Here is a 14,973-nt window from a genome sequence, read left to right as displayed (position 1 = left end):
GTTCTGCACAGTAACAGATCTGTTACTCTCATGCATCACCCATCGTCGCGACTGGCTGGCATGACTTTGCATTGGCCAGAAAAGGGACTTTGCAGCCGCCACAGACAAAGACTCTTTTGTATCCCATTTCCTAGAAATCAGTTAGCTAGAAATCGCATTGCAAGCTGTATCCGCTTACAGCTCTGGGGCTCATTTTTCTGCACAAGATCAATGACAGCCTACCTCCACACCTCTGCCTCCTTCTCCTCGGTTGAGACCCACACATCTTCATTTACCACATTTCCACTTGGCGTTCTGTCATAAAGTCTTGCTTATTCCTCACTGACTCAGTGCTTTTCTCCAGCTAGCTCACACAAGGGCCAAAATGAAGAAATCAGGGCTAAAAACTCATAGGCCAGTTGCAAGGTTGCACTTCTCCATCTTATGTGAAAATATAAGCAACACTAGCAAAAAGCATCGATACATTTATTGCCCCTTAGAGGTCTTCTGGATTGCTTGTTTTAAATTTTGCTCATACACACACACACACAGTATCAAGTTTTGGTTGCTTGAATTTTAAATAGAACTGACAGCATTTCAACATTTCTTTAACGGATATTACCTGCCTCATTCGGAGAGGAGAAGGAGGCTATAAATCTTAGGGTAAATAAATAAAAAGAAATACATTCTTCCCTCCTTCCTCAACCACAGTTAAGGACTATGCTGACCAACACTAAACAAGGTTATGGCTAACCAGAACTCCTGTTTGACCATAATATAACAGTAGGACTTAAAGGTGGTTTCAGATGCTAACACCACCTGCATTACTGGTGCACAAGATCCACAGCCAACAGAATTCTGTTTGGGTGGGAGATCTCCTTTGCCTGCTATGTTAGGCTGAACACAAGGCCTGTTAAGTTATTCTGGCAACTGATTCAATCAAGTACCCATGGCTTGAAAATATTCAAAAAAATGTATAAATTCCAAAAAGCAAACCATTTTATATAAGTGACACCATTTTACTGTGCCGTTATATTTAATGAGACTTGAGCATCCATGGTTTTTGGTACCCATGCGGGTTTCTGGAAGCAAACCCCAGTGGATACCAAGAGCGCACTGTATTTTAACTCACTCACTCCAACATGAATGGTACAGACTCTGCTCCAGCAAAAATCTTCACCCCACTCTGAAGCCACCTCTGCTGCACCTCAGACTGCTTTGCCTCCTAGGACAACAACACTGCTGTCCCCCTCCTCCTTTCTGTCTCCTTTTTTGGCCCATACCTCAGCAATATCAAAGGTGCCTTGGAGGAGGTGACAGGCAAGTGCCTTAATGGCCTTTGACAGAAATTGTGGTCTGATGTGATAAAAGATTGTGTTGGCTTGAAACACGAGCTTCCTGCAGTTAATAGTGAAGTTGTAGAAATGAGGAAGGCACTTGACTTTGATGACACTGACAGAGACAATGTCCAGGATTTATTGGATAGCTTTGATGGGCCACTAGCGAATAAGGAACTGCAAGAGCCAATAGAGAAACAAAGGGCACAAAAAGAGCCCAGGCAATGCATAAAACAATGAAGATGTTGTCCCAGAGTGAGTGATTGCTAACAACAAAGATTGTGTCTGATTGCACAAGTGAGGTTTCTTGTGCCTTACATGTTTGGTCTGAAATGATCCTGACTTTATGGTAAAGTGAACTATGCTCAGAGCTTTAGCCTGCCACAGTGAGCTGTTACAAGATATGGAAGAAATGCAATGCAGATATCACTGGATGCATTTTGGAAGTGGTCTTTAAGTGGTTTCAGAAAGGTCCGTAATGTTTTTGTTCACTTGTGCCAGGTTTATCAGATCTGGTTATTTCAAGCATGCATATTGTAAAATGTTGAATAAAAACTTTATAGAAACATGTTGAACTGCTCTTTTTTATACAGTTTGAACCTGTTTTTCTCCTACTAATTCTACCTCTGCTACTAAACTTTCTGCTAAAGAAATAATGCCCAGGAAGCTTATCTACTTTGTTAGCAGAGGCAGTTGAATTTAGGCTAGTGGGACCAATTTCCTGACCCATTACTTCCAAATTATCTTTTATTCTGGTCTGGATTCTATGTTGAGTAATTTACTGAATAAGATGCTTTATGCAGGGAAGATTAAAAGACTGCAGTAAAATAAAACAATAATTAAGACTTTGGCACTGATGGGCTGAGTTGGTGTGAATGCATGGAGTAACCAGTAGCTCAAGGAACAAAGAAGCTGAGAATCCAGCTTCTTTGTGGAAAGGAAAAAAGCTGTTTACCTGGAATGAAAACCTCAATATAAGACATAATGAGATCTAAAGAAACATCAGAGAATACAAGGAGGCAAAGAAGAAGCATTTAAAGGGGAAGAAACTGAACAAAGAGATGGAGTAAGCTCTGAATTTTAAAGGAAGGAAGGTTAAGAGAAGAATAACATTCAAGGGGAAAAGGCAGAAAAGAGAATGGATGGAAGAACAAATTAATGAAAGAACATTGTGGTCTGCTCCAAAGAAAATTCACTGTGCAGGACTTCACTATGTAGGGTAGGAGACAGATATGCTATAGAAACTGGTCAGCAAGAGACAAGGCACCTAAAAGAAGTGGGACAGACAGAATGCCCTGAAATTTTAAAAGGTGAAGTAGCAGTAGGTGGTGAAAACAAGCCACTAAAGAAAGAATGAGCCAAGATAAAAGTAGGTCTGAGGCTGTGTGTAATACTGCCAGGAAGGAAGTGGGGAAGCAAGACAAGTTAAAAGGACTATGGTGTGTTAGTGAACACATTTCTACAAAAGCTGATAAGCAGTGTGGTTTGAACTGACCCAAAATGCTCTGAAAACATCCCCAAAGGCTTTTTTATTTGAATAGTCTGCAGTTACCATCACACAACCGAAAACACATTGCTACCACCAGCTATAGATCAATACTGGCAAGACATTGCTTTTTGTGGCATCTTAAGACTTGGAACAAAGAAGAAAGTCTTGAGAAAGTATCACTAAGAATTCTGTCAGGCCCAGTCAATTCAAATGCTATGTTCACTTGTGCTTCTGACACCATTCAGAGGCCTACAGCCTAAGAACTGTGATCAACTCTAAGTGAATGTTAGCACTCCCCCATTTTCCTTTGGCATTGGGAATGCCATAATGTTTCAGCAACAGCAGACATTGCAATTGGAAGAGTTACTCTGTTTAGGACATGGTCTCTTGCCTGATAACCATATACCATAGAACAACATTTTAGGAAACTACAGTTGCACATTTAAAAATTAAAACAAGTGTTACATACTGTATTCTTATTTCCCCTTTCCAGTTAGAAAAGACTTTGAAATTCATGATAAGAGCATCAGTGCAAGAAAAACATCCACTAAGACACATTGGAATTTTCTTTGATGTAAAAGGATTGATGTTTGAATCATGCATGAGACTTTTAATTAGGTCGCCTGCTTGGCCAAAATGCTAAATTAAAACTACCGTATTAGAGCAATTGACCTTTGGTCCTTTCCATTTCCTCTCATGCATGCATGAGTCTAGGAATAGCAAACCAATCTTCCTAACCAAAGTTCTTTAAAGCCTCCTGGTTCAACACATGGAGTCCTCTCATATGATCACTTGTGCACTATCCTAAAATGTCAAGAAGTCCTATCCAAGAGATCTAGAATTCTGCACTAAAAGTGGAATAAAACGTGACAAATTACAGAAACGCATTTCCATAAACCCATTGAACTGGCATGTTTTTACATCACAAAGTCTCACTGGATTCAATAGGACTTCAAGGCTTGTATGGATATAGAATACATCCTAAGTTTTTCATATCTTGGCTAGTGTTTCAGTGTCTGAAAGTCAGTTGGACAGTGTCCATCTCAGAGACAAGAAAGGCCCAGGTCCGATCCGTGTCATTGATGCCCATTTTCTTTACTTTTTCTGGACACTGTACAGTCAATGATTACACCATAAAACATAACCACAAATGCAAGAAAATCAGAAAGATTAAGCAGGAGGAGATGGAAAAGACTTTTGCTACAGAGCCTGGAAAGCCACAAGTCAAGAGAAGTAGACAGTGGTGTCATTCAAAATGTGCACAGTTGGCCCTCTGTATTGGTGGACTAGCCATCTGTGTCCATTAACAATAATGGAGCTTGAGTTCCTGCAATTTTTAGGATCTGCATTGGGATCCGGAACTAGGGTTGCCATATCCCGCCGGGGGGCGGGACAATCCCGGTTTGGGCGGGGCCAACCCGGTCCCGGTCCGGTTTGGCGCCCAAACCGGGACGGCCCCGCCCACCGCGGCCACCTCAGCCCCCGCGGCGGCTCCAAGGCCTTGCTGAGGCCTGGGAAGGCTCTCCGCGGTTGGAGCTCCAGCTGCGGAGACGCTCCCTCCCGGGCCCCAGCGAGGCCTTGGAGGCGGCTCCGCGGTCGGAGCTCCGGCCGCGGAGTCCTCAAGGCCTCCACGAGGCCAGGGAGGAGGAGGAGGCCGCTTCCCACCGCGGCAATCGTCGCGATGAGGGGCGGCCCCCGCCTCCTTCCCAGCTGGGAGCCGGCCTAGGCTCCCTCCCAGACCGGGAGGAGGGGGAGGAAGCCTGGCACCGCGGCGATTGCCGCGATGCCAAGCTTCCCCGCGCCCTTCCCGGCCTGGGAGCCGGCCTAGGCTTCCTCCCAGACCGGGAGGAGGGGGAAGCAGCTTCCCAACGCGGCGATCGCCGCGATGGGAGCCGGCCCCCGCCTCCTTCCCGGCCTGGGAGCAGGCCTAGGCTTCCTCCCAAGCCGGGAGGAGGACAAGGCTGCTTGGCACCGCGGCAATCGCCACGATTCCAAGCGGCCCCCATTCCTCCTCCTGGCTTGAGAGCCGGCCTAGGCGTCCTCCGAAGCCGGGAGGAGGAGGAGGAGGAGGACAGGGTTTGAATATGTAGGACTTTTTTTTTTTAATTTCCTAGCCAGGAAATTTAAAAAATAAAGTCCTACATTTTCAAACCTGGTCCTACATTTGTCCCAGTTCGGAGGTCCTCCATTATGGGAACCCTATCCGGAACCAAAGTCCCACCAATACGGAGGGCTGACTGTATATGTTAAGGAGGATGAGGTCCAAGGGCTGCAGGGCGGCTGCAGCTAGAGCTGGCACAGAGCTTTATGTTGCAAGCAGTTTTCTTATCTGTAGCAGGGGCTCCTTCATATCTCAGAAGCTTCTGCTGCCCCAGGGTCCAGGTGAGGAGAATCCTCCTGGGCAGCATCTCATTAGCCTTTAGCCAGGAATGGTGGAGACAGAGCAGTTGGGACACAGCTTGGCTCTTTCTCCAGCAAAGTGACCAAATATATTTGTGTTTAATTCCTGATTTAGTAGAGTGGGAGAAGCTGGAGCAGAGGCAAAGGAGCCATCGTGGTTTATGTCCTATCAACTACTTTCAAATATTTACACATGAGTCATATAACCTTCAATGAATCGGGCTCATAACCCCTATAATAATTTATTATTGTTTTCATCTCACTTTGGCTGTAGGACATTTAGCAAGCGCCCAAGAATTTTAACGATTTTGTGTTTTCTGTCCCCAAGTGGTTTGACAAACCCAACACATTTTAAAAACCAGTTTGGGTGAACTAGTAGAAATAACTGAATGACTTCACTGGGAGTAGACAGTATTGAACCGGATGGATATATAATGTGATCCAAGCTTGTCCAATAGCAAGAATTGCTCTAATCTGTTGGTCTTAAAAGCAGAGCTCTAGCTTAAGCAAAAATCATTATGAGACACTGGAAGGCAGTAAACTTTGGCGGGTTACAAACCGCCATAAAGTACGCGCTCCGTGCGTACTAGGGTTAGGAAGGGCCGTATTAGGGTTAGGAAGGTTCTTACCTTCCTGATGGCCCTTCCTCCCAGTACGTGCGGAGCGTGTACTTTTTCGCGGCGCCCATCCACATGGGCGCCGCCATTTTGACGTACTGGACACTGTGCGTCCAGACGTGTCGCGGCGGAAGTGACATCGTGAGGGCGCACTCCACCCCTCGCGGCGCCACTTCTGCGTTCCAAAAAGGAGCGGCATTTCGCCGCTCCTTTTTTGCTGCGCAGGGAAGCCTCGCGATCTGGCAGCTGGGGCTTCCCTACGCAGCGAATGGCGGCGGCGGGAAAACGGCCCCTTGAGGGCCGTTTGTAACCCGCCTTACTGAATCTCTTTGCAAACTTCCTCAAGGCCATTTGCAAACTTCCTTAAGGCCATTTACAAAAACAAAAGCACAAACTACCACTGAACCCCTCCATTGGTGTGTTTCTTTGCCATGTGTGAATGCAATTAAGTGCAGATTTCTAAATTATACAACATTTTCATCAATGCAGTGCCAAGTGAAGCAACAGCTGCATTCAGCATTCCTGCAAGTGGACATGTAGATGGCTTTGGGGAACAAATAGTCAGAACGACAGTATAATCTGGAAAGTGTATTGTGTGCATCTACCCCAGAGGAAAGATAAATACATCGGAATTATATTCAGAGATTTACTATCGGAGTGTGTTTACATTCTCTCTCTCTCTCTCTCTCTCTCTCTATATATATATATATATATATATATATATATATATATATGAAAAGAGCAAGGTACTGCAAACTATATCCGCTGAAAAAGGCAAAACCTCTGGCAGTCAGAGATACTAAAACAGATGTGCAATGGAGCTGCTACAAAAGAGCCTTTGTGTCAATCCCAGAGGAATGAGACTATTTCTGCAAGAGAGATGTGCTTCTCAGTAGCCCAAACAGAGCTGACTGGGACACTACCTCTGGAATGCCTTCTTTTCTTCTGTTCATCAACTTTGACTCCACTTGGCATTAATTTTAAGATTTACCCTTCATGTTCTAGATTTAGGGCCCTTTCATTCTATACAATTATAGCAATATAAATCCAATTACAACACTATGATTCCACCCAGTATAAAAGTATTACATAGTTATTATATTCCTCAAGAATTGTGCACATTAATACAATCGTATAATGTCATACCTAGCAGTGCTTTTTTATCTACAGTGTGCCCTCCGTATCCACGGATTCTACATCCACGGATTCAACCATTTGGCCAACATTTCAATTTTGCTTTGTTTCCTTTAAAAAAAAGTCATTTTAAAAAATTACGTTTTTAAACTCGCAACAGTAAATACATGTACACTGAACTTAAAACCTGTACAGACAGATCCTACTTTCCACGTTCCTGGTTTAATTTTTATTAACAGACTGAAGCAGAGATATTATTTCTTCTTGTTTTTTATTTCTGGTTGAAGGTAAATCCGTGGCTGTCAGTGTGGCAGAGCCATCAATGTTATGTGTCTGTTAATAAAAGATAACACGCTTGTGCTGAGATTTGCTTTCAAAATCCAATATAAATAAAAACATCCAATTAAAAAAATAATTAAAGCACTGGTTTTAATCCACCCTGAAATTCATCAGCAATTATAATGAATTGCAAAGCAATTGGTTTTAAGTACCACTCTACTCAATCAACCAATGATCCTGGGACCTTTATGATCTATCACTGATTATATATCTGCACAACTTCAAATCCCAGAAAATGACCCTTAGCTGTTGTTTCCTCCCCTAGATATTATGGCGGCGCTGATCTCTCCATTAGAAGAACATAGACTTACACTTTCTATGTCACCACTATGCAACAAAGCAAAGACTGTACTCTCAGTCACAAAAAAAGCCCCAAAATGTATTTGCCAAGAGAACTACTATCTGCCCTAACATACTATATACTCATGTATAAGTCTAGAAATGTAGGTCAAAAAACCTGACCTCCAAAAACTGAATCGACTTATCCATGGGTCAATATAAATACTGTATCTTAATTGTTATTGAAAAGATGGAACCATCTCCTAATGAAAAGCAAGAGTATAGTAAGTGAAGCACTGACCCCCTCTACTCTCTCATCCATTCAATCTTAAGAATAAGCACATAGAATTAATTTTATAAGTTCTTTGACATTGTTTTGCTTTGCTTTGTCCTTTAGATCCTTTGCTACGTGCCCCTAAGTTTTACCCTCGACTTATCATCGGGCCATAGCAAAATCCATAATTTTAGCCCCAAAACTTGTCCTTGACCTCATGTATAAGTCAGTCAAGTATATACAGTATGTTCAGTTCTAAAGACTGAACCTACAGTTGTTTTAGACCAGGGTAGATAATGATCACAAACTTACCTCTTTCTGTAAATGGAGGATGGGACGCAGCAATTCTATTGGGCCCATGTTATCTTAACAGATTGTTCCATCATAGCGTGAGGAAATTTGCTCTCTCTTGGCTCATGAGAAAGACAGCAAGAAAGCCACAGCTCAAAAATGTTTCTGAGCGAACTCCATTGCCTTGGGTCTTTTAAAATGTACCATTTTTAAGCATGTGTTGCCAACAGAGACGGGAGAAAAATAAAGCAATTCTTGCTTACAAAAGCTTGGCTGCCAAGCCAGCTCATGTGCACACTCACCCCCTCCCTTCCCCAAATTTCATTTCCAGAAACACTGTTTTTACAATAATGGGAAAGCTAGGACACTTTAAAATACTCCTGAAAAGGAGCTGCATTGGTAGAGTAATGCTTTGCAAGCAGAAAGTCCTAGGTTCAACCTCGGATATCTCCAGTTAAGAGGATCAGGCAGCAGGTGAGGTGGAAGATGTCTGTTTGAGACTCAAGTTACAGTAATCAGACGGACAATTGCTGGTTTAAGGCAGATTCTGATACACTTATTAAACTGACAAAACAATGCAGCAGCCACCAAACTGAGGCTGAGGTTTGAAGCACTGCTAACAGACTTCTGCAGCTGCCATAGATCACTTAAAAACATCCTGACATGCCTATGTTTAGCTTCCCTGTATTCTCCTTTTCCTCCTTCATACACATCCACTCTTGCCACCAATGGTCCAGCCATCTGCTCAATACATCCCTGCTCTTGATAGAAGAGATTCCTTATTGTTAGCCTTGATGCAATTAGCAATATACGCCTCCAAATCTCTTCATTCTTCCTTTACTGTTCGCTTTCACATTGGTGTTCCTTTAAAATACATTTATTTTACTGGTTGATAACTGGTTGATAACTCTGGAGACTAGAGTTCAATTCCCAGCTTGGCCATGAAACCCAGAGTAACCTTTGGAAAGCCACATGCTCTCAGCCTCAGTGGAGGGGAGTTAATCATCATTGCAATACTACACCCTGATTTTGCTCCCCATCTCAAGATTGACTTGAGGGAGATGTGTTTTGGTCCTAGTATTACTTTTGGAGGCTGATATTGTCATCTGTAGTAACCATGCTACACAGTCAGACTCTTTAAAGGTTTCTGGCTCAAGACTATATTCACTATCAAACAAATACCTTCATGTTCTTCAGCATCCCACACCAACATGATGGGGCAAAGCCAATAGCCCATGCATTTTGGTTTAGTTCAAGTAAGTTTTTTTCCAGAGACTTGTTGCCAAGTAATCACCACAGCCAAACACTTTACAGCTTCATCAGTGTAGAGGCGCTATTCACAGAGCAATGGCTAGCCACTACTAGCAATGCATTGCTTCACTAATTCTCTTATCAAAGAAATCAATGGGTAATTTTAACCATTTCCTTCCTGCTGCAAGAGTCTTTGAAAACGACATAGATCCCAAAGTCCATTTGCAATTCAGTTCAACATTTACATACAGCGGTTTTTTGGCACAGAAAACAGCCTTGTTTGCACAGAATAAATCCATGCAGAAATATTACTTTCTGTGCAAAAAAGGCTGTTCCCTGCACAGAAAAGGTTGTTTTCTGTACAAAACAACCACATGCAAATTTTATGCAGAATAAGGGTATAATTGCAATATGTTCTGATAACATTCTTACCAATCCAGGATTCTTCTCATCATGGCTTATAGACACATGAAAATATGGACTTTGTTTTGCAATTAAAAAAGGATATTGTGACTATTCTTTCCATTCCATCCTAGCCATCAGTTTTGCTAGTCCTGAGTTACTCACTAATCCAACTCAATAAAAGGAATACTTTCACTGATGTTATTCAAGAGAAAAACTTGTACTTCCTTTCAGGAAGGCATTCTGACAGGAGGACTTTGATGGCCCGAGGTTATTGTTCAAAGGAAGTGCTTTTTAAAAGTGTTAACATTTTCCCCACTCACATTCAGAGCTGGGCACCTGTTAGGAGCAAGGATAAGAAAGAAAGAGCAGGTTTGACTTAGCTGTTGCAGTTTAATACAAAGGGAAAGTGAAGAAGGAACGAACCAAGGAGATAGATCCAGAGTTTTGATGCGAATAGAGGGGTTCATTTGCAGTAGGTTTTAGTTACCAGCCTTCATCACTCCACCATTAAACATACAGCTACATTCAAAATCTGCTTCAGTGGGACTATTACAAAAGCTCCTATAAGGATCAGAACGGGATGGTTTAGAAGGATGACATAGTTTTTAAAATTACGCAGACGACTGACACCAATAGGGCTGTTCTTATCAAAGTGTCAGTAGGTCACAAGCTTAGTCGACTATGTATGGTCCCAGCTGAGTCTTTTATTTCATTGCTGTGAATCAGATCTTCAGCTGCTGCACAAAAACACTATAATCTCTCTCAATTTATTACTGAAAACAGGTGATCTTTGACATGGACACTTGATTTTGTCTATACCAGAATTCTGTATAACTGTTTTGTATCGTGAAATGAAACAGAACTTTAGAAACTTCATACTGTATCTTAGGAGGCATACCAGCTGTTGCATGACAGAGCCACACAACACATTGGTACATAAGTCTTCCAAGGGAATGGATGACTTCAGAAGCATCCCAGTATTGGGTATGCACTATATAACATCGGGGTAAGGGCTGCAGAAGAATTATAGCGCAAATTATAGCCAACAGCACTGGAATACATGGACTCCAAAAGCCCCTAGAATGATCCAGTGCAACAGTTGTGGAAGGATGGCACAGAGAGCATAAGGAAAAGAATAGTATTGATTTAGAAGACATATATTTGTGGGGATGGGGATGCACAATTATGGTTGGCTTGGCAGGAAGGGACAGTCATGTACTTTGTTAGCAACACTAAATGGTGTTATAAATGGTACAGCATATTCTGGACCCTGTTCTTAGTTCAAATATTCCCCTAGGAAAAGAAAATCACATCTTGCATGAAGGAAAATAGGATAGCAAACTGACGCAGCAATAAGAAATAGGCTCAGAAAAAAAAGGCTAGCTTAAACTTCCTGCTGTACTATAGGTTTACATCTGAAAGTTGTATTTTGAGTTGTGGAAATGTTTGAATACTCCCCAACTACAACTTGAAGTGACACACCAAACACCAAGAAATGGAACAGCTTTCCTTGGGGGGGGGGACGTTTTGGACTATAACTCCCAGAGTCCCCTAGCCAACATTGGACATGATCCTGTCATTAGTTCACCAAAATGAGATAGCCATTATGGCAAAGCTGGTCGGGAGATTCTGCAAACTACTGTCCAAAAAAAGTCTAGGTATATGGCAAATGCAGGAAAAAAAAAACCTTTCCCCCATCACACTTGATACATAAGCTCTAACCTCACAAAATTTTAGACATCTATTCTGAAAGCAATTTAAGAAATGAATACCTGACCTTCTAAAAATAAATGATGGTTTAAAAATAGCTGTTACCAAAGACTTAGGAAAATGGAGCTTGTCCAGCACTCTTTGCCACTGAAACGAGGCAGGATTGAGCAAAAGTGGGAATATCTGGTCTTTGTGTACAAAGGAAGAGATGAACTCTCCATATATTGCTGTAAAGCAACAGAACAGATCAAATCTTTGCTAACTAATAGGATTCAAAGGGTCATTATCTATCAAAATAACTTTTAAATTTGAGACACCCATTACTTCAAACGAAACCAACCAGCTGTTTGAACTTTCTCAAAAGTTCAACCAATATTTGCAATATTCCAGCTTTGGCATCAGAGCCTCCAAGGTCACTTTGTCCCTTTTAGACAATTAGGATTTTTGGCAAGGCTTTGTGAAGGCTCCAGCTGGTTGCCAAGAAAGTTCACACCGTCAGGGGTTCAGATAAGCTTTTGCCCAGAGGAAATTACAGCTAAAAATGCTGCTAAAGTCTTAGAGCCCAATTAAGGATAAACACAGCAGCTCAAGCACAGAAAACACCCAAATTCATTTGCTGAAATCAGAGAGCTCCAAACAAGGCAACCATTTAATCCCCCTCTTGAATTATTTATCAGTCCAAACCACTATCGGGTTTTGTGCTAATTGTCGCTGTTATGAGCCTCCAAGTCAACTCCAACTTGCAACTCTCCTATCATTGGGTTTCCTTGGCAAGATTTATTCAGAGGACGTTTGCCATTGCCTTCATTGAAGGATGAGAGAATACGATCTGCTCAAGGTTTCTACTGGGTTTCCACGGCTGGACAAGGATTCAAATCCTGCCTCGCTTCCCATCGCTCTTGTCCAATACTCAAACCACTACACCACACTACCAGAGATGTAAAATACTTGGAAGATTTGAAGCTATGGGAGATTATTTTTTCTCCCGGGTGGAAATGGGAAAAATGTGATGCTGGTATCCTTTATGGATTGAATCCCACTTTGCTGCTTAGGGAACATAGGTCCAAAGCACACTGCAGAAATAATCCAGTTTGTGACTGATTTAACTGCTCTGGCTCAGTGCTAGGGAATTCTGGGAATTGTAGTTTATTGTGGCACCTGAAAAAAAGGCTCAATGACTGACAAAACTACAGTTCCCAGACTTCTCTTGCATTGAGCCAGGGCAGTTAAAGTGGTCTCAAACTGGATTATTTCTGCAGTGTGTTTTGGACCTCTATTGGATACATAATATGATACAATCATACAATTTTGTCTGGCATGAATGTGTCATGTTTGACTATTAAAAATGCAGTTCAGTCAGACAATAGACAAGGGCTACAAACTGACAATAGTCAGGCAATAGTTACAAACTGAACTCCTTTGCAATAATAATAATAATAATAATAACAACAACAACAACAACAACAATAATAATACAAATGAAGTTACAAGATCCTAAACTGCAAGGACCTTTTGATGCTCTGCCACTTTATTTGAGGAACTTAAAACAAAACAAACAGTCAGAACAGAATAACCATCAACATTAGGAAATTATTCTGTCCCCTTTAGGGTTTCCTAGTGTCAAGTAGACATAAAGCATACAGGCCAATAAAGAGAAGTGAGAAAAGGGTACCATGCCAGGGAATTGCCGTGATCAGATACTGTATGCAATCTTGCAAAAAATGAAAAGTCTTCCTATTAGAAATAATTTGGGGGAAGTAAATATATGAGTGCATAGAGCCAGCGTGGTGTAATGGTTTGAGTGCTGGATTAAGGTTTCACAGATCAGGGTTCAAATCCTGGCTCAGCCATGGAAACCCACTGGGTGACCTCAGGCAAGTCAGAGGAAGGCAATGGCAAACCCCCTCTGAACAAATCTTGCCACAAAAACCCAGTGACAGGGTTGCCTAAGTGTCCGTAAGGCAGAAAATAATTCGAAGTCACATAACAACAACAATAAAAAATATATGAACAGCTTATCTTAACCTGGACAAGGAAATCCAGTTTGCCAAAGGATATCCAACTAAACCCACAACTGAGCAAGAAAAGAGATTCACATTTGCAGTAACTCAGTGGGGTTGGGAGACTTCTAGGCCCTCCAGATGTTGGTGGAATCCAACTCCCATCAGGCCTAGCCAACATAAACAATGGTCAGGGCTGATGGGAGCTACAGTCCAACAATAAACTGAGTACCGCATGATTCCCACTCATATATTTCACTGAAACTTGTTTAATCCATGGTTTGTTGTGATTTCTAAGCCTGCGACTATGGCTTGTCCCTGACTTGTTTGCCCAACAGTCAACCATAAAACAGGAGCTAGCAAAAGAGATGAGAGAGAAGCAAACTAGAAATGGGGATGATAAGTCAGTTTGGTTGGTTGTCTACCACGCAATTCATGTTTTAAACAACAAACTGAGGTTAACACAAACCATGGGTTGTTGTGATGTCCGAATGTGCCCTATACAGTCCTGCAAAGAGAACAAAATGCAACCCATGTGTTCCCAGAGCTAGTGAGAAGCAAACATTAGCCAAATGTTGCCCAGGCAAGGATCAATACAGGGAACAGGAGGAAAGACAATGGCTGGTTTGTATGGCATATACAACAGCACTGGAATCTAGGAACACATCACCGCACACAGCTTAGCCCTGCTGAACCCTTGGCAGTTCATTACATGGGACAGCAATGCAATGCCTGCTAAGTTTCCAGCTCAGTTCCAGCAACTCTTAAGACTGCCACAACACTGGCAGCAGCTACAGTGCTCAAGGTTCGATGTAACCTAAGCCTGTGAATGAAGGATCCTGGAAGGGCACAGATGAGAGGATGGGATTCAGTTTGGCAGCCCTTGCACATTTTGCCAGGAGACAGTCTGTGCAAGAGTTTCCATCCCAGTCATAAGGCTCCACTTTTGTGGGAGGGAAGAGAGAGAGCAAAGGAGCTTTTGGAAATGGCACATGCAAAACTGAGAACCCTCACTGCAAAGGAGACGCTTGGCCACCACCAACACCTTTGTAAACCATACGGAGGTTTATTTTCAGCAGATTCACATCCAGCCAATTGTTTCCATTTCCAACTTCAAAAATAGTTTTTGGACTTTTTTTGGGGGGGGGGGGGATTCAAAAGCACACACCGCTAAGAAACTGGTATTAAAAGCTCAATAAGAAGAGGAAGAAACTTACTCATAAGAGCATTGCTTCTCTTACTTTAAATGGGAAAAAACCCCAAAACAAAACAGTTCTATACTATTGTGCTTTATTATTAAACGGCAACATTAAAACAAAGAACATTCGAGACCTCGTCCCTGGACATCATCTGGTCATCCACTTTGATACTTAATAGTTCCCCAGTGTGACTTTGTTTAAAGGATTTTGTTATTAGTCTTGCAAAGACTGGAGAAGATTGCATTTTTTGCTTTTATCTTGCAGTGGAG

At 42.2% G+C, this 14,973-nt stretch overlaps 1 protein-coding gene across 1 annotated transcript in view; it reads right to left on the bottom strand.

Annotated features, from left to right (window-relative positions):
* The window catches only part of CHSY1 (chondroitin sulfate synthase 1), a 78,156-nt gene that overhangs the window by 47,869 nt on the left and 15,314 nt on the right, over positions 1 to 14,973 (bottom strand). The gene's annotated exons all lie outside the window — the stretch shown is intronic.

Source organism: Sceloporus undulatus, chromosome 6 (assembly GCF_019175285.1).
Source record: "Sceloporus undulatus isolate JIND9_A2432 ecotype Alabama chromosome 6, SceUnd_v1.1, whole genome shotgun sequence".
Lineage (NCBI taxonomy): Eukaryota > Metazoa > Chordata > Lepidosauria > Squamata > Phrynosomatidae > Sceloporus > Sceloporus undulatus.
This window is presented reverse-complemented; position numbering and strand designations above follow the sequence as displayed.